The 20,589-nt window shown below is 37.6% G+C and overlaps 2 long non-coding RNA genes across 3 annotated transcripts; one reads left to right on the forward strand and one right to left on the reverse strand.

The window, feature by feature from the left end:
- Positions 1 to 9,573: 9,573 nt before the first annotated feature.
- Positions 9,574 to 12,525, forward strand: LOC118644377. Of its 2 annotated transcripts, none has more exons than XR_004962193.1 (3): positions 9,574 to 11,412; positions 11,528 to 11,719; positions 11,798 to 12,525. It is a non-coding gene; the product is annotated as an uncharacterized LOC118644377 (long non-coding RNA). The 2 variants fall into 2 exon arrangements; XR_004962194.1 differs by having other exon boundaries at positions 9,574 to 11,397.
- A 932-nt stretch (positions 12,526 to 13,457) lies between these two features.
- On the reverse strand, positions 13,458 to 20,290 carry LOC105828231. Its single transcript, XR_001138395.3, has 3 exons — positions 19,676 to 20,290; positions 14,412 to 14,720; positions 13,458 to 14,234 (listed from the first exon to the last, which is right to left on the reverse strand). It is a non-coding gene; the product is annotated as an uncharacterized LOC105828231 (long non-coding RNA).
- Positions 20,291 to 20,589: the final 299 nt, after the last annotated feature.

Genomic DNA, 20,589 nt, shown 5'->3' on the forward strand with positions numbered 1-20,589 from the left:
CGAATCGCAATGAATACACGGGACACCCTGTAGATCTTAGAGGCGCTTCGAAGAGCCCCGCGGGCGGTCCCCGAAAGTTTGCCGATTTAAGGATCGCGAGGAACATAAATTGAAAGTAATAGTGCGTCGTATGCACCAGCGTCAGATCGAATGTCGGCCACGGCATCGGGCCACGGTTGACCGCTCGCAGCGGCCGTTCTGACCCTGCGGCGCAAACGTTGTCCTATCACGAAAGCTGCCGCGAGAGAGGAGGACCTTTTTTTTCCCCTCTACCGACGCTGTCCGCGCGTGTCGACTAATACGCGCAGTACGATCTTCAAGCACGGCAGCTTGTAAGGCAACGTTGTCCCGTGAACATGCATGAACCAAGCACTGGTTAAAGATACAAAAATGTGGGCGAATAAAAAAAAATCGTACCAGTGAAATAATTTCAAGAAAAAATTGAAAAAAATTTTTTTTAATATCCTAAAGTCAAGATTTGTCGCACAAAAAATATAATAGAATAGTACTATTTCATAGATTATTAAAAAATTCTTAAACCTCTGTATACGGTAACCGTATAATTCGAACGCGCAGTATTTAAAACATATAGTACAATGACAACGTAGATTTATAATGAGTTTGACGGCATTTGTGAAAACAATCTTAATTTTCTTTCCTAAAGAGGAAAAGCCAAGTTTGAACCGGTTTGATATTGCCATTTATTCTATAAAAACAGAGTTATTGTAACAATAAAAAATACAGACTTTTAAACATTATTTTACATTAAATTGCACATAATAACGAGTATACACATATAGTCAAGTACTCATACAGTTACGATATTGGACAAATATTGAAAGAAGGTCAGAACTGCTGTTGAGATTGCCTGCGGGAAGAAAGAAGAGCAACAGGGGGGATGGGGTGTAGTAGCTGTGAGCGCGATAAGGTGTTTCGAGCCCCAGGTGGTGGCCAACCACCTACTGGGACTTAAGGACTCTAAATTACGCGCGGACATGGGTTTACGTCTTCATTGGTTACAGCCACGACCTGTGTCGGAGGAACTGACGTTAAAGTTACTCTCGTATCTTTATTATTGATATTTCTCGCCTTTTTGCAAATTCCGTCGGTTACGCGGGCAATACCCGGTGAAATATGGGCCCAGCGGTCACTTTCGAGGAATGCTCAGATAATTAAGTATTTAGTTAGAAAAGATGAACGCGATCGTACATTTAATTTTGCATTATTTTTCCTAGCTGTCTAATTTGCAGTTTGACAATCGAGAAACCTTATTCCGAGTAATTACGCGTATAATCTCTTTTATTCAAAAATTTATTACAATTTTTATTATTACTTACTAAATTATTCTCTAAACTGAAAAAACTTGTCTAGAATGTGAATTTATTTAGAATTTTTTTATGTTAAAAATTTGTAAATTGTATTACGTGTAAAACATTTAAATAAGCTAAAAATTAATTTTTAAAAATACTATTGCTATTGTAAACATTTATTTTCTAATTTTTTGAACAATTTTATTTTATTTGATCTTAGTTGTTAGTTTCTTAGTCGCGCAAATTTTGTTTCTCACATAACAGAAATTTTTGTCAAACGCAATTAATTACAAAATTTTTATATAAATCTTTTCAACGAAATAAATTTATTTTAAAAAAAGGATGTATAGTCACATATATTTAAAATGCCATAAAAGATTATAATGTTTCTTTCTCTTTTAAATAAATTTATCCTGTTTAAAAGATTTATATAAAAATTTTATTACTCTTTCTCTCTTTCTATTTACATTTGAAAAAATGGCTGTCATGTGACACGAAGAAAAGTATCAAAATGGTTCGGAGATTCGGTTGCAATCGCCCTGAGCCAGCAGGATTCTCTCGATCGTAAGTCCGCGAGGACCTTACACACATTTTTCTTAGGGAGGGAGACGCCTTTAACATAACTTAATATCCTAACGCGGTTCAGTCATTTCCTGGTGGCCATATAGCCGTCCCTAAAGAGGGTCCCTTGGGAGAATTTTGTCAAAGGATCTTTATTCTATGTGGACGTATAATACACTGTAGCGCCTCGGGCGGAAAGGAAATGTGATACGGAGTGAGTGTCTCACCGCAGAATTTCGGTTACGTACGATTGCATCGTGAACAAGTCGCCTGAACATCTTCGCTTCACTCGTGAAATAAAGCAAAAGGAAGAGTAAGACATTGAAGAAATAAAAAAGAAAATTTTAAAAAATCTTTCGACATATTTGCGTTAAATGCTTTCTTAGCAAGAAATTTTTTTAATTTAATTGCAACTTTTATACTTCTTCCTTTTCATTAATCAATTAAAGGGAAATCGATTTAAACTTTTGTAAATCGAAATTTGATTCACAATTGTAACGGTAAAGCTCTGACATCAGCATATATTTCTTCTCCGCACATTTTACTCGATCGGTTTTGCATCAACTGTTAAAGTAACAGTAAATAACTCCCGATAGTGTTTTAAATAGCCTTCCGCCAGGTTTGCACGTTCACATCGAACGCGTGCTTTTGAATTTAAAATAAAAACTTGAAGCTTTTGAAATAGAGGCAAACGGATTGAAATTTCGACACCCCGCACATCCGCGAGATATTCTCTCTATTCGGGGAAACGCAACAACGGAATACCATCAGAACAGATTGCAGAAACTGCATTTTTCCAGATCCAACGTCCGCAACGTGCGCGAGCTCTTTTTTATTCATTACGCATAAAAAGTAGGCGCTGCGAAAATATGCTTTCGCGATATAAAGCAGGCCGTATCGGCGGTTTACCTTGTTTAAACAAAGTCAAACAGTATGCGATAGAAAAAAGGTAACGGTCTACGGTAAACATATTTTTCCAGATTTGGAAGAGTTAAAAGCAATAACATGTTTGATCAACATCGAATTTTATGTATCTCGCAATTTGTTTTATAGACGTTGATTACTTACTTGTCCTATCGACTCATGTTAAGATACACTTAATCGACAATGAAAAATATATCAATAAAACTAAAATTATTCGGAAAGCGGACTGCTTTAATTATTTCGTGCCTCAATATTTTCCTTGTCTAATACACATTTATTAAAGTTTCCATTTTGCGAAAATAATTAGCAGCAATCTCAAATTGGAAATTAATATTTCTCGACGTGGAAACTAAACCAGAAAAATCTATTAGTAAATTTAAAATATTTAAAGAAAAATTGATTTTTGAAACGCTTAATTAATTTATTATATTTTAATTCTCTTATTAGTTTATTATTATATCTAAGATTTTTTTATCACTTTGCTTGATGAAATAATTATTTACACAAATAACTTTGGTTTGATGTATAGATTTCGGATAATTAGATTTCAGATTTATAAAAACATTTCATGCTTATAACATCATTCGTATTGCTTCTGAAAAAGTGAAACGATGTGTTCAAAATATTGTACAATAATATTCTTTATTAAATTGCATCGTAATTTATCGATTTTCGTTAAACGAATCAAGGAGCTACTACAGTCATCTTTTTGCTGAAATTAAACTAGAAATAATGTTTATTTACCAAGTTACACAAATATATTTGACGGTTTATAATTTTCAGTGATTTACAGCTCAAACTAATGCCACGACATTGAATTGAAACAGATGACGTGGTTCTTGGTTTAGCCTTCGGTATCTATAATCGAGAGAAAGTACGCAATGTGCTTGGGGCACTCTTCCACATGTGATATTACCTTACTTCTTGGTACAACTTTGATTGATGTTACTCGGACAGCAAAAATCTAATATGACATTAAGGTAATAGGCTCATGTTGGCAAAATGTTTATAGTTTCAATGGACGTCGGCGCGCGACATGGTTTTTTTTTTTCTTCGCGTTGAATACGAGCTTATGTTCTCTGTGCTGTCCCTCCGAGTTTTTTAAAACGGGAACCACGGAAGACGATCTTCGCGCGTCTACTCGTTAAAGTAATGTCGAAGGGTCCGCGATCGTAAAGAGAGCGGAGGGAAGGAGAGGAGGCAACTTGTGAGCCGGATCCTTTCGAAGCAGCTCGCCCGCTTAATAATTACGAGGAGGCAAAAACAATGGGTCCAATCACACGGCGGAACAATAGCGAAATACAACAATTGCGTATGGGACCCCCCAGGAAGATACGCGCCCAACTGGTAATTGGACGCCGGCTCGCGGGGAGCCCTACGTGCCAAGTGCTCAAATTCCTCCCCTTACCCCACTTCGCTTCGTCGTTAGATACTTGCATTGTTTATGTTCGCCCACCGCGCCGCGCCGCGCCGCGCCGCGCTGCGCCGTTCTCTACGTGCGCATCGTGCAGTTATACCGAACCGCACGATACGTAGTTAAGAACAAGCGCTTCTGGTAATCCAGCCGCATTGTTCCGCGAAAGAAGCACGAACCGCTGTTATTTTGCCACGTCATACGAGCTTTGTTACTTGTTCGCGTTTTTTGCGGCGAAAAAAATGGCGAAAAAGGTGCAGAGGGATCGGACGTTTCTCACTTGCATATAATTACTTATTATAATGGATATCGTTTCTTTTCAGTTTGTTTTATTTCATTTTGTTATTCGACCCTTCCCCCTCCCCCTTTTCTCTCTTTGCTTCTAAATTCTTGTTATCTAATTGTCAGAGCGACGCACATGAATGCTTCCCTGTGTTTCATAAAAAAAAAAAGAGAGCCAAGTATGGCCCGAGGCGTTTATCGAAATAACGTTCACAATCTCACAATTTGATTCGTCATGATTGAAATTGACGGTCCGACTTGCCGCATGTGAATCGTGGTTGACGGCGCTGCCAATTTTCATCGTAAATCAAAATGTGCACTTCCCTCCGACTGTATCGCGTGTCGATCGATTACTCGACGCACTCGTCGAGCGCACTTCGAATGCGACGCAACATTACGCGCGTGTAAATGTATATCCAGCGAAGAAAATTTGATTGGGATTAGAGAGAAAAAAAGTCGGTTGCATAAGTTCACTTTCAAGGATTTCTCTGCCGCGTTAGCTTTCTCCCTTGCTCTCTCTCTCTTTCTCTCTCTCTCATTCTCTTTTTCTCTCATTGAAGTTATTATATTTACTACGAAAAAGAGATATAATATCTTATTAAAATAGATATTTGTGACTGACAGTTTTTGCTCGCTATTACGTTACATACGAATTACGTAATAATATCTCGAATCGTACACCGGCACTAAAAAAAAAACGTTTCAATTAAAATTTTGCAAGCTGCCGTCCACACACACACACACGCACACACACGCAGACACACACACACGTGTCACGTGTCTTTTATTTGTACTTAATACTCGGCAACCGGTAATTCGATGTAGATATCTTACGTCCGACATCGGCATCGCTCCGACATATAGCGAGTGCCTACCGGGGGTCTCTTTCGATTTATCGCTAACTCGGCTGAACCTGTTCCGCGAGGCTACGAATTACCCCGTTTATTAATACCCCACGACGGGTAGTCTAAACATTGGAATTATTACGTGTCACAACATCCCCGATAATGGGCAAAAATATTTCGATAAGCACGGTAATGGCACGCGCGGGGACCCGCGCTACCGAGATCTCACTCGTTAATTTCGTTTATCGAGTTTCGCGAGGAATCTGTCTCGCCTACAACCACGTGTAACCCGGTCAACTTTTCCGCCACACGGTTCGATTGTTGTAGAGCGCGTGCCCTGTGAAAAAGTTATATATACCTGTACGATTTAGTCTCGACCATTAGGACGCTAAAACAACGCTTTTCATCGTCCTGATAGCGAACTTTCTCAAAGCTCGGATAACCGGTATTTTTCTTCCCCGGCCGTCTCGGGGTGGAACGTTTATTTCTCGGCGAGACGAGATGAGACGAGGTGAGGCGAGGCGAGGCGAGACGGAGGAGCGCCGCTTTAAAAGGAAAAAGTTTTAAACTGCGGGAGCGTAAGAAAAACGCTTTTCTTTTAATTCCGGATAAATACGTCGGCAAAAGGGCAGCGGAGAGTGCCGCTCTTTGTCTTCGCCCGAGTGGATTTGTAAAACTTTGCTGGTAATTGAGTACCATACTGTGAGTTAAATGAAGAAAGATTTCCGAAGAGCGGCGAACGCGAGCGCGAGGGAAAAGGAAAAAAGAGAATCTTGGTAACACTTACGGCGATTCTTCTCTTTCAATTTAATGTTTCTCGTGACTCTTACGTCATCCTTTTTGCCAGCCGCGCGATACGTGTAATGTAACCCCGCGTGCCTGGATAATGCCGATACACGCGTTCCTCGCTTCTCCGACGAGGGACTTTCTTATGCTGCCGTAATCACTATCATTTTACTCTTTCATCAAACTGTTATTTTACTATTTTACGTGTTTACTGTCGCTATTACCGTCGCCGCTATCGTACTAAATAAAAGCGGCCATCTCTCTCCCTCTCTCTCTCTCTCTCTATATATATATATATGTTTAATACTCGAGACCTGCGATTCGAGCCTACCTATAGATTTTTTTTTCTTACATTCAGTTTACTATTTTCGCTTTATCGCAAATAAGAGACTGCATCCGCGAGTGATGCGTTTCTCCTCCTCAAAGTATTAAATAATGTAGCATAACGCAATGAAATTCAGCTCCGACCGAATAGATCGCAATCGCATGCAAGATCTAATTTGCAGGAATATATTACAGGGTAAGAGGGAATTTCGGGTGAAATACGTCGAGTTGTCAGGCAGCTCCGGGAGCCTTCAAGGTAACGCGGACACATCGCGCCCGGGTGTGTGTAATTCGTTTAATAAATAAATAAATAAGTAATGCGCTCTCTCGAGATGAGGTATGCGGCAAACGCGAGAAGCATGTTACGACGTACGGAGGGTGACAGCGGTGGCGGTCGGGGGAGGAGGGCGGGAAGAAGAACGAGGAGGGGCAGGAGGGGAAAGGGGATGTTTCGGAAATTTCGAGCTGCTACGATTCACGGGTCCAAAAAAACAAAGTGGAGTACTCGGAGCGCAACTTTTCCATCGGCGGTACGCCCCGGGGGCGTAAAATCGTGAGGTCGGGTGCGCTCTCCCCCCTCCCCCTCTACTCCCCGCCGCCCCCGCTGCCCACGTATTCACGGCCTGAGGTCTGAGATTCGAGCCATCTGTTGGAATCCTGATTTTACATTCTCCTTCTCCTCTTCGTAAATAAATCGGGAGATCCGTCACTTACACACACACACACAGAGAGAGAGAGAGAGAGAGAGACGCGCGCGCGCGCACATACACGGGGGTAAAACGGGCAGCGTCAAATTCGAGTAGCGCGCTTTTGCTCCGCGCGCGATCTGGCCGCACCGGAGCTATTGATTCGCCAAACGCTTAATTGCTCCTGTCTCCCTCTCCCTTGTCACCCTTCGATTCTCGCTCGCTCGGCAACGAATGTTCGAGATCGCCTCATTACGAAGCAACAATCTGATCATCGTTTCGCTATATCGCCTAGCGAAGTGTTCAGCATGCTCATCAAGCGAACTGAGCTGCGTATTGTGTGTTACACATCGAAGGTTCTATCCTCCTCCGTCTCGATTTAGATCTCGTATTCCCACAATCAAGGAGGAGATAGAGGCGATGGGATGTATGTGAGGCTTCCCTGAGAGAATATAAAAATTTTATTCAATCGCTCGGTGGAATACAGAACGTAAACATGAAACAGAACGTTGGAGGCGCAGGGTAAATCAAACTCCTCTCCCCTTTTCTCTCGGAGAGAAGATCCCTCTCTGCCGAATGTTTCGCTTCCGCGGTCCTTACGGGGGAACTCTCGCGTCTTCTACGTAGTGACGGGATACACGTTTTTTGCCGAACTTGTGCGCGTACGACGTGCACAAGACCGAGACTTTCTCCTTTACGTAAAGACCAAGATGAGATCTTGCGCTACCGTGGGTATGTTCGAGTCGAGGCAACATCCTCTGGCGGTCCACGATGATCTCTAGCGTGGTATCGGCGGCGGCGGTAGCGGCGGTAGAATTACAGCAGGTAATAATTACGTAGCCAAAAATCGTGGGAGTTTTTGCGCACGCAATTTTGATGGAGAGATATTACCAGCACTGCGCTTCACGCCGCCGCGCCGTCGGTTCTCCTACGTTTCTTCATTGTCTGTCTCTCTCTCCCTCTCCTCTCTCTCTCTCTCTCTCTCTCTCTCTGTTTCTCTCATAGCTTTGTCCGCTGAAGCGAATGGCGCCCACGAAATGTCTGAGGCACCATAGCCTCCGAACTTCGGTAATCACACGGTCCGGTGCACCGCAAAGCGAACCTACGCGCCGTAATCTCCGCTTCGTGGAAGACCGTTATTTGATAATTTGAAACAATAAATTAATAGCTCGTCAAACTCTGTTCTACGTTGCCTGGCGCTACGCTGGCGTTGGCGGTGGATTTAATGCGCTGTGAGATATACCTGCACCGACCCCGCGGAGACGGCTTGAATTAAAGTACCCTTATCGGAGTAAGATAGACCACGCTGCCATATCGCGTTCTATTGTCATTCGTTCCTAGAACCTAATCGCCTAATAGGTTTAAATTATGCTCCTCACAATACACTGAACACACCTCGATTGTTCAAAAATAATGTAATATTTTTTCCATCTTTGAGTTTTTTTTGGCATATTAATTTTTAGATTAAATCGATCCCGATTCTTTTAATAAATCATATACGTGTAACGTACAATTATATAAAGTTACACTGAGAAAAAAATGTTGTTAATTTGACTAAATTTTTCAACTCAATTAAATTTCCTTAGTTCAAGTATTTATTTATTTAACTTAAATACATAAAATACTTGAATTATAAATCAAATCTTTATATATTTGACTGAAGTTTACAAGTATTTGAATTAAACAAATTTAATTAAGTTGAAAACTTTAGTCAAATTAACAATTTATTTTTCTGAATGTATGGTAGTTGTTTTCTCAACATTCGACAATTGGAAATTAGTTTTGATCAAACGGTATAAAACTTAGCTATATAAAGTCACAGAAATGTTTACGTGATGCAGGATTAAAGGTACAGAGCGAATGATTTCTTCTTGCGAGATGAATGACACAAAAATCAATTCTATTCTTTTAAATAAATCCGAACGAGATGCGACAGGTTCTCCCGCACGATGTCAAGATCGTCGCAACCACAATCAGTCAGCGTGTCCCTCTCGGTTACAGCGCTCATACGTTCCATGAGAAACCCTTACTTCCACCATGATAGAAGGATCAACAAAGTTCTGAGAAATGTAATAGATTAATGCGCGCGCGGTTCTCTGATATTGTGCACAGATACACGGCCGTAGACATTGTCGTTTTAATAATTATGAATAATGCCATGCGCGTTCGAAATATTAAATCAAAATTACAAAATTGAACTAATTTATTCTACTCTATTGGGTCGAAAGAAAAAAAAACATGTTTTCAGAAAATTTTTTATAGAAAAGTATTAAAACAATTTAGATGCAACTTTTATTAATATACTTATTAAGTTTTGTAAATTATGATGGTATTGTTTAACATTGCTAGATTGTCCAGGTAATAATATATAAATAGCACTGAATTTGGAATTTTAGACTTTCTCTCTGTGGACATGATAAACCTCTGAGTGACCTGAAACATAAAAAAATTTTATTCTTAACAAAATTATATTTATCACGAAGATACGATGCGGACCGTTAGGCGATGTACAATCCATTAATATAAAAAAATTTTTTTAATTTCTATCAAGCTATAAAATCGACTGATCTAGAATTAATTAAAAATTTACAAAATAGGGGCCTTTTAAATATTAAGCAAGGTTAAAAATTTTTAATAATCTTAATTTTTTACTAACCCTCCTCTCTCTCTCTCTCTCTCTCTCTCTCTCTCTCTCTCTCTCTCTCTCTCTCTCTTTCTCTCTCTCTTTAGTTATTGATGTATATTGATGCTTATATAATTTAATTGTAAGAAAGGATTTTAAAATCTGTAAATGTAATTAAAAAATTAGCATATAAAAAAAAACATTTAATCGATAAAATAGGATAACTTTAAATCCCTTTTATTTTTCTTTACATTTTTACAGTAGAATATCCCTTTAAATGAAAATTGTCAACTCGACAAAAGTCGTCGCTAATCTCCGAAGTCTCTGAGAAAGACCTCACATTGTCCACCGTCGTTATAGAAATGACGCGAGGGTGATCGTTTCAAGCACAGGGTGAAACGCGCACACGAATTTGTTTCGCCTTGTTATGTTAAACTCGGTTATGATAACGCGAAGCGAAAAGATCATCGAATACGCAATATTTTAACCGCTTCTCGAAAAGTCGCGTACGCGGGGGAAAACGTATCCAGACCCAACCGAGTATCGATCACGCATTGTTATATGCAAAAAAAGAGAGAGGAAGAGAGAGAAACGCAGGCAGGGAGAGAGGGAGGAAGGAAGGGAGGTAGAAAGAGATATCGATATGACGGCTACATGGGTAATAGTGCGCGCTGTGCCGCGTGACGACTCCTGTCCGACAGAAATCGTCTGGTATTGACACGTCGCTCGAAAAGTAACGAACGGCCGCACACATACGTGAAACGCGGCCGCCGAATCCGTTGTTCAAAATATCGTAATTCTGAGCGCGTTGCCGAGACCAGTCCAGGCCAGCTTTGACCTTTGTGCCGGTGCCCAGAGTCTGTTACAACGATGAATTATACCCTCCAACCACTGTCGCGCAACAACAAAGCGCCCGGTTTTTGTTCTATCTGTTGCTCTCTTCTCGTGCCTTCGTCTCTCTCTCTCTCTCTCTCTCTCTCTCTCTCTCTCTCTCTCTCTCTCTCTCTCTCTCTCTCTCTCTCTCTTTCGCTACGGTTCGCTGAATCATTATGTCCTCTAAAAGAAGATAAAAAACGAGTTAATGTCTTGTCACAAATGGAAACGTGACTCCATCACACGCGAATTATTAAAAGCATCTATATAGTTGGAAAATGACAGATATAACCGGTAGAAAAAACTATCACATAAAAATTCGCACTGCGGAACAAACATATAAACAAATAAAATAATATAAAACAAATAAAAGAATTAGAATTTATATTAGAACATAAATAAGAAAGAGTACAACTTGTTTCGCACACAACTCGAAACGAAATTTCAACTTAAGATCGATAATAGAAAAAAATATTGTTCTACTATTATTCAAAATATTGCGCTAGTCACATTCCCCCCAAAATAAAACTAATCAAAATAAACTATAAAATATTACGAAATCTTATTTTTAATGACAAACTCGTGATTACAAGGGGGATTTTTAATTCTCGCTAATAAAAATTACCATCAAAGAGGGAACGTTTTCTTCTTTTAACTGCATATTGTAAACAATGACACATCTAGCTTCTGTATTTGTACGTGTAGGGATGTAAAGGGGGTAAGCGAGAAGACGCACACACTCCATCCTACCCTAGGCCAGTACTTTATAGTACGTAAATATCTTGTAAGCAAATACTTGATTGACTTGATTTTAATTTTGATTATTATTTCTTCTCTCTTTAAAAAAGACTCTTGGAAAATCTCACAATCTAAAATCTCTTAACCGTTTGCTTTTACAGTTTAAGGATACACATATCTCTGATCCTCGGGCAAAACGAATGCGAAAGGAGAAGGAGGAGGAGGGCAGAAGCGTCTTTAGAAATCGGTGGTACGCGCAACGAGTCAACGGTTAGCGAAATATGTTTTAGCAAAAGTCTAGACTCCGGCTCCGCCGCCATTCGGATCCGGTCCACCCTCGCTTCTAACCATACGTAAGTGGTAACGATAACCTAGTATTTTATACGCAAGATCTATAGAGCCTAGGCAATAACGTTTAGCGATAATTCTAGGGTACCCGACCCGCTATCCCTCAGGCCTTACGGATGACTTATGCTCGCTGGAGTTATTTGGATTCCTCGGTGCACCGCGCAACTTTAGAAACCATCATTGTATCCTATTTTGTTGTCGCTTTATGTCAAACGTGACAATACACAGTGCAATTCTTGAGATTCAAACTAAGCATGATGCATATCTGTTTCGTCTATTAATTTGAAATTGAACATTACGTAAATAATCATTGTCTATCATTCTAATCATTCTGAAAACTAATATATTATATGCATGTAATAATGTGCTTTTACGATAAGAGCTGAAAACTGAAACAGTTTTATAATTTATACAAATAATTACATATACAATTTATAACTTGTACAATTTTATTGAAAAATGATGCTTACGGCATTCTCTTCTCTTGCTATATTATTAAAATAAATTGTTATGTTAAATGCGTGATCGTTATATTGCAACGCATGAAATATAAAAGCCGACGAATTTTAACTTATCTTTGAAATCAACGTGTAACAATCAGAAATTTTAAATTATGAATTTTAATAACACACACACACACACACACACACACACACACACACACACACACATATATATATATATATATATATATAAATTAGTGATAATGATATGTTAATTTTAGTAAGAGTGTTTAGATTAGCAGCATTTACAAAGTAATAATTAAAAATGTAAATATATTATATGAATTACATAAATTCATGATAAAAGATGAATTAGAATTAGACATTACATTTGCAAATCAACGCAGTTAATATATTTTGATCCTCTACACGTAATAGAAACAGCATAATCAGAGAATGAATTTCTCGTTGCTCCAAAGATTAATGTCTCTTTCTAGCACGTAATTACCGGCAGCTGTGGTATTCTCCATCTTCATTCCGTCTGCTGTTCGCTTCGAATAGTACCTAAACGTTTGCCGACTATGATTTGACATTCACGGTCCAAGGCTCTAAACTAGATTATACAATATTGGCATGTATCGCAGCAAAAGGATAACAACGGCCGCGCGTTAAACGCGAGCGCGCGCGTGTGCGTTTATTCGATTCGCGGTGCGTCATAATCTTATCAATCAAGCGAACGAACGAGCGAACGAGGAAAGGGGAGAAGGCAGAAGGCAGAAAGGCTTAAAAGCAATTTACCACTTCCGCCGACTCGAGGAGAGAACTCCGACGCGCTTCTACGGCCCGCGCGACACCGGAGGCCACCGCGCGCCGCGCCGCGCCGCGCCGGGAGAGGATCGTTCCTCGTGCGCGCGCGCTCCAATCCGAAAATCATCAGCCTCGTTATTTTGTAGCGTCGGAACGGAGACGGAGCACGGGCGCGCTCGCAATAAAGGTAATTGCAATTTAATCCAGGGATCGTCGGACAGGGGCCACAAAGTACGACGAAGGAAGGAACAATCTCTCGCAGCCAGAGGAGAGGCTTGATCAAGCCGTGGGTGCGCGCGCGTATGGCTGTGACGAGCGATGCGGAGGGATCGGGGGAGAGAGAGAGAGAGAGAGAGAGAGAGAGAGAGAGAGAAGAGAAGAGATAGAGATAAATGAGGGGAAATGAGAGAGGGAGAGAAGGGGTAGAAAAAAGTAATGACGGGAAATGAAGAGAGAGAGAGAGAGAGAGAGAGAGAGAGAGAGAGGAAGGGGGTAGAGGGAGAACATCGGGGAGAAACGGAGATACGGAAAGAGAGAGTTCATTGGGTTCTCCAGCCCCCTGGCGCAGTCCCGCTGGATGACAAGACGGGGATAGAGGACAGGTGCTACTGGCAAGCCTTTGATCTCTTCCGCGTTACACGCTCGCAAAAAAGGGAATTATCAAAATATCCCGGCTGGTCGTGACTATCGCTTCGGAAGGATCGATGCAATTTCGGAGGCGACGATATAGCGTTATATCGAATAGCGTTGATCTTTTCGACGCGCGATTATAATAAATCTCAATAATATGAAATATTGCTCGCAAGTATATATCGGAATTGCAGCAACTGAAGGACATTTGTTGGAAAAATTGCTTTTACAATATGATAACTTTGGTTAGTAATGTATTAGAAACATGCCGGCAATTTTGAAATTATCAGATTTATTATCAAAATTTGTGTTTCATTGTAATAATAACTGATATTATGACGCTATTATATTACTAATAATGTTGGGTAACTTTGATCTTTCTACTACTATCTTGCTCTGTTAATCTGTTGACAATACACATATACATTGTTGCCTATGTATTGCTTTCAAAATCGGAAAATACAAGTTGTCAGTATCATAAGTAATCACAGATTTATGCGATTTAGTTTAACATGCTTTGTTATCTGGATTTATTTACAAATGCAAAATTATTTATAAAGACTTTTGTTGATCGTATAAACGTTGTAGGAATTCGCACGTTATTATATTATTAATCATTGAATGTGAATTTTGCATCTTCCTGAAAATTATATACTCATGATTAAACAAATATTTATCGATAATATTTATTGAGTACGTCATTGTTGATATTATTGTTACCCACATTACTATTATTTATCTATCGTAAATCGTATATAGATTACATATGTATATACTGTTTATATTATTTTATTATCACTTTAATTACTTGACTTACGCTTAAATTTTGCAGAATTAATCGATGATGTAATGCGACCGGTTTATTTTTAAACATCTTAAACAAACCATCTTTTCTGTCTGACACAATACGGCTCGAATCGAATCGAAGACATTGCATTTGTCGAGTGACCGCGGACTAATAAGTGCCTGAGGCTGCATCTCCGCCATTTTGCAGCGCGTCCCTGGTGGCCGTAATGTTCTCTCAGACACGCCTTCCTCTTTTTTTTATTTCTGAGTTCGCACCGTGTCACTTCCATCCGTGTTATTTGCACGATGACCCAATTTCGATTTCTTGCGTCGCGTGACACTACAATCGTGAGATGAGAATTTTTATATGCATGTCTTGCATATTTTAAGCGAGGCAGTAATTTGCAATTCTGACAGGTTTATCGTTCACATCGTTCACAAGTACATCGGACACTTGATAAAATTATAAGATAAAATTTAAAGACGAACGTACGAGATAATTAATGAAACTTTTATCTTTAGCCTTCAACTGTCGACAAATATCAAAATATTAATTTCTTTCGGAAATAAGGTAATATATAATATTTTAATATGTAAATATATTTACTATATTCTATTTATAATATTAAGTCACATACAGAGATAACAATAGAAAGGGAAAAATAATAAAAGAATCCAACATTTCTAGTCTTTCTTCGCATAAAATAGTTTTTGTTGCATTGTTTCCTTATATTTATATTATAAAGTAAGTTAAAAATGAATCATGAATTACATTACAAGACATTATAAGAACATTTATTTTTACATAAAATGTGTGCTGCTAAAGAAATGTATATTTGCATCGCGTTGCTGTCAAGTAACAGTGATCGCCAATGTTGCAAAATGTTAATTAAAAGCAAGATGCGAAGAAAAAATATGGAAATAATAAATGTCATATAAACAATCTACACTTATTAGCACATTAAATATACTTAACATTAACAGTCGTCGTGACGTCTGTACTAATTTTCCATTTTACACAAAATCTTTCTTTAAACCGTTAAAATGTGTAAAATTTCGAAAGTCTTTATTTTATTAGCAATCAGTTTCAAATAAACGCAAGTCTATATTTACATCATATTTACATCATAATAATGAATATAACCACCTCACGTTTAATTTTATTTACTCTTTGTAAAGACTGCTACACCAGGCTGATAGCCAAATGATCAAGTTTCGTGTTAAATTTGATGTAAAAGTATGGTCGTAACGTTTTACTGTGCAAGTATGCAACTGCGAAACAACGATAGTTTCACTCGTGTGCAATACACATGTCGTTCCCGTGAAGCAAAATCATGCAGTGAGATTCCCAATGGACTCGAAAGCTGTTGACGACAAATCGAGGGTTAAAATGCTATCGGTAAATAGCGACCAGGCCGAGGGGGAAACGTTATATCAGATGGCTGGGGGATTATAACCCTAATTTGAGCATCACTTGCGTGACGTCGTTCTTTAAATGAAGAAGAAGCATTCTCGCTCCCATGTCTGACAACGATCAATCCTAGTTTAGAAAATAGACGACAAAAGGGCTGACAGATTTATTCGCGAATCCGCTGAGAGCTTGAGTCCTTTATAAAGGGATTCTTGGTAATGGATATCAATTTGATTGATTAAAATCTTTTAAATAGTTACGTATAATTGTGATAAACGAAAATATAGATTTTTATTATTATTATAAATAAAAGTATTTAAAAAGCATTACATACACATTATATCTGTTTATTAATTTTATATTACATTTTATATAGAGAAGCTGTTCTCGGATTTTTTGTACACATTTTAAAATATTCTATAAGCTGAAATAAGAAAAAAAAGTTATAATAAAAGTTATAAATATATTATAGATTCTAAAATGCTTTATTAAAAACTTATAGTAAAATATAAAATTGTAAAAACAATTTTTTATTTAAGTTTTTTTTTTATTAAGTTATTTTAAAATGCTAACATATATAGGTAAAAAAATGTTTTTTACAAAGTTTGTAATTTTGATAAAACATTTTGAGATTTTTGTCTCAACATTTCATAAAATACTTTAGAACTTTTTTTATATGTAACTTTTTTTCTTAATTTGTAAAGGATAGTATTAAAGAATTGTACAAAAAATTCTAAAACATACTGTATAAACAGAAAATTAGATTTGATTAAATTGACATTAATATAACTTTAATTGTAATGTATTTTTATTTATAATTATCTATTATATAGTTCGACAAAAAATATTTTCTTAACATCAGAGAATAAGGCTAGTTATTTCTTATAATTATTTAGATGATGAATATAATACTGAATTCAGTTTTCAAATTGTTCTCCCACAATTGCTATTCATCAATAGCTTTTTTTACCACTTTAATTGCAACTTTTTCAAAATTAATGATGGAACAATTTGGAAACCGACGAAACTATTGTTACATTTATCGTTTAAAAAAACTACAGAAAATAACTAGTCCTGTTTTGGTGTTTTTTTTTTGTTAAACTGTGTTGCGATATGATTAATTACTTTTTAATTAATATACGTATTTAATCAGATTTGAAATATAATGTGATGATATGCGGTTTAAAATTATAAAATATCACAAAATATCACGAAACCCTGGCTTAAATGATAGGCTCAAAAGATAAAGGTGAGATAATTCGACTTTCTCGGAGCTTCGAACTACGATATGCCTTCATTTAAAACTAATTTTCTTTCCGAAATCACAAACTATATTACTCATGCGATAATTCTTGCAATTTTCATTAATTGCAGATAATAAAGCGGGGTTGATTTGATCAAATCACCGTGACCAAGATTGCCGTTGCACCGGTCGAAATGGTTTCCAGCTCGGGCAAGAAATCCTTCATAAATCACTTTGCACGAACATCCGAAATTCTTCTATAATGTGAAGAAGCAACCTCGGAAGATACAAGAAAATGTTTAGCAGCGTTCTGTCTTCGTCGATGATCAATCTGCCCGTAAAGCGGAACATACTAGCGCGAGAAAAAAAAAAAGAAACTCGACGGCAAAAAATGGTATCGACACGAGATGCGGGAAAATAAAATATCTCAACGGATGATACAATCAATTTCTCATTTCTTCCAAACGGGTTATTCGAAAAGCAATGTTGAAAAGAGATCTTATAAAAAAGTCTAGTTTCAACTTATTTTTGTTGCTTCCTCTTTTGTGTAATACGAACGGTTCCAGAGAGAAGATTTTCAATTTGACGATTCGGCAAAGAGCTCGAATAAAAAATCAATTAAATAAAGAATCAGTTTAGAGAATTATTATTGTAATCATCACGTATACGGTATATATTTGAATGCCCGAGGGTGACCTTCACTTGACGAAATCGCGGCTGTTAGTTTCGGCAATTTCGCTGAACTTTTTTGCAGAAAGTCGAAGCCTAGATTCATCACGATCCGATCGTAGGAGCAGACGTCTCGACGGGAGCAATCGCGCCGGAAGGTCGGCTTCTCGCGCGCACCTACTCGCTGCATACCGCACATAGCCTAAAGGATAATTATAGTTTCGCGATCGACTTAAAAATTTCCGAGATCCTCGCGTCGGCGGAACCATTCCCCGTCGAAGAGTATTGCTGCCGCCGCGGCGCGGGTGTGGGTGAGAAGGTGCCCCCCGAAAGGGTGATGCCAGCGGCTGCCGGAGAGGAAGGCAGGAAGAGAGAAGAAACGCGGGAGGAAGACGGAAGGGGAGAGAGAGAGAGAGAGCGAGGGAGGGAGGGAGGGAAGGGCGCTAAAGTGAAGGGTTCGCCGAACAGAGATTAGCGGACTGCTCCGAGACTTTCGTGTTTCTTGGATCCCCGAACCCGTAGATCATGATAATTGTGAGAACAATTCATCGGGTAAATTTCACGCTAAGCGCTCCTCGATTTCGTCGGCACGTAGAGATCCCGCTCGACCCGCTTCTCCATTAATCACGATCTACGACTCGCCGCCGCGGCGACCCTTCCGGATGCGCGCCGATGCACGTAAATACGTCCGCGTCCGTCCTTGAAATTTAGGAGCTAGACGAAAAAGAACGGGAACTAATTGCAAGATTACTACAATTATTAGCCGTAAACTTGGTGGTGTATCCTGTACGATATATTTGTTTCTTCTTTCAGTATTTTTAAACTTCTCATTTACTTTACACTGGATTATATTTCTATGTTACTCTTTTAAAAACTACATCGAAAGTACACAAGAGCATTAATTTAAAAAAAAAAAATTAGAAAAATATTTATTTACACAAAACCATAGACTTTGTTAATGACCGTTTGTTAATACTATTATACAAATATATGTCTTGGAGTTATGAAATTATAAAAGAAAACCAATATCGAATATATTACCTAATTTAAATTAATGAAATACCGTTTAAAGAGACGAATCGTGAATCAATGTTCCGGCATATATTGAATACGATAAATTAATTTAATATGCATATTAAACATAGAATAATTTGCCGCTCTTACAGCATCGCGTAGTGACGAGGGACAGTCAACCTGCGTTCAATATTTACATTTAACAATATCAACAAATTATAGTGTTGTTTGCGTAATTGATGCTGAAAACTGCTAATCCAGCATTAATTAATTGATGAAATCTGAGGGATGATCTGTATTTACGTAAATAATATAACAGTCGTAACACACAATATCGTGACAGTTGCAAATGTATTAAAATTTATATTAGAATAATGAATCAGATATTCCATTAACTATGCAATAGTCCATGTAAACTAATTTTTCTACATATGTATATAATTAATATATTTTATATGTAAATTTAACACAACATTAAAAATATTTGAATAATCAAAACTTATAACAAGATAATTTACAAAAATATAAATCTTGCATATTAATCTTGTAAAAAAATATTTATATAAGTAAAATATACGAAAAAATGTTTTTTATTTTTTTAAATTTTTATTAGCTTCTAATTTGTAATTGTGTGATTGCATTGACGTAAAAACGATATTTATATAGCATGCCAATCTGATTCTTTTTACATTTTAGGATAAATTTCTTATTTTCAAAACACCGTAAAAATAATATATCGTTTATCACGTCTGTTTAAAAATTTTAATTACAACGATACAGAAAGACGGGGAAAAGAGTTTTAGAGGTGTTGATTTGCCGTTGACGACAAATTCGCGCATTTTCCGACAGCGAAAGTCCACAAGTGACCTAACGACTCTAAAACAATCCTTAAATTCACGTAAGACGAAAGAGCCGTCACGCGCTGACGTCTTCTTTGCGGCTCGAGTACTCAATTTACCGATACTTTCCTCGGACGCTTATGGTGGAAATCACTTATGGGCCATAAGCGAAGGAGAACCCGACGGTAATACGTGTCCGTACTAATAATAGGTCCTTCGTAAGTACAGGGTAGCTTGTACACTAATAATTATCATCGTATACCGCGTGGCAACGTCTCGGCATCGTTCTACTCGCGCGTTTATCGATAACGTTATCTAACCAGAGATAACGGATGTTGAGATGCACATATCGAATCTCGTCTGAGACGGGGATTTCCATCATATCATTGAAAAGCGTAATTCTTGGAAGCCACTGATTATCTGTGTCACGTGCGATTCTATCAGTCGTGATGGAACACGCGACGTTCTCAAGAGTGTCATCTGTTATGTAAATAGTACGTATATCTTTTCGCCAAATTTATGTACGATAAAATAAATTAATTTGTACATGATATATATCTGTACACGATCTACCCGGAAAAAGATAAAAATCTTGTACAGAACAAAACATTTCACTTTTCGATGAAAGTGATTCGATACACGTACTCATTCGCAGTTGATTTGCACTTAATTATCAGTTATGATCCATAATTATAAATTACTTTAGTTCGCATTTTATAATAAGCTTAATTTTATAACAATATTCATTAACATTATTTTATTACAAAATTTATAAACTATTTTATTTTATTAATTTATTTTATATACTATCTTAACAGCTTGGCAATTGAAAAAATAATACAAATGCATTAATATTTCAAATAAATTTTTATTTTAATATTTATAATTACTTTAAAAAATTAATATATAACTGTATTTGAATAAATTGGCAGGAATTAGAGGGAATTCAAAAGAATTAAATCAGAAACATGTATATAAAAACAATTCGGAACTAATTTTTTTTTCTCTTTACTTATAAAAATTATTTTTGAAT

Source organism: Monomorium pharaonis, chromosome 2, assembly GCF_013373865.1.
Source record: "Monomorium pharaonis isolate MP-MQ-018 chromosome 2, ASM1337386v2, whole genome shotgun sequence".
Taxonomy (NCBI): Eukaryota; Metazoa; Arthropoda; class Insecta; order Hymenoptera; family Formicidae; genus Monomorium; species Monomorium pharaonis.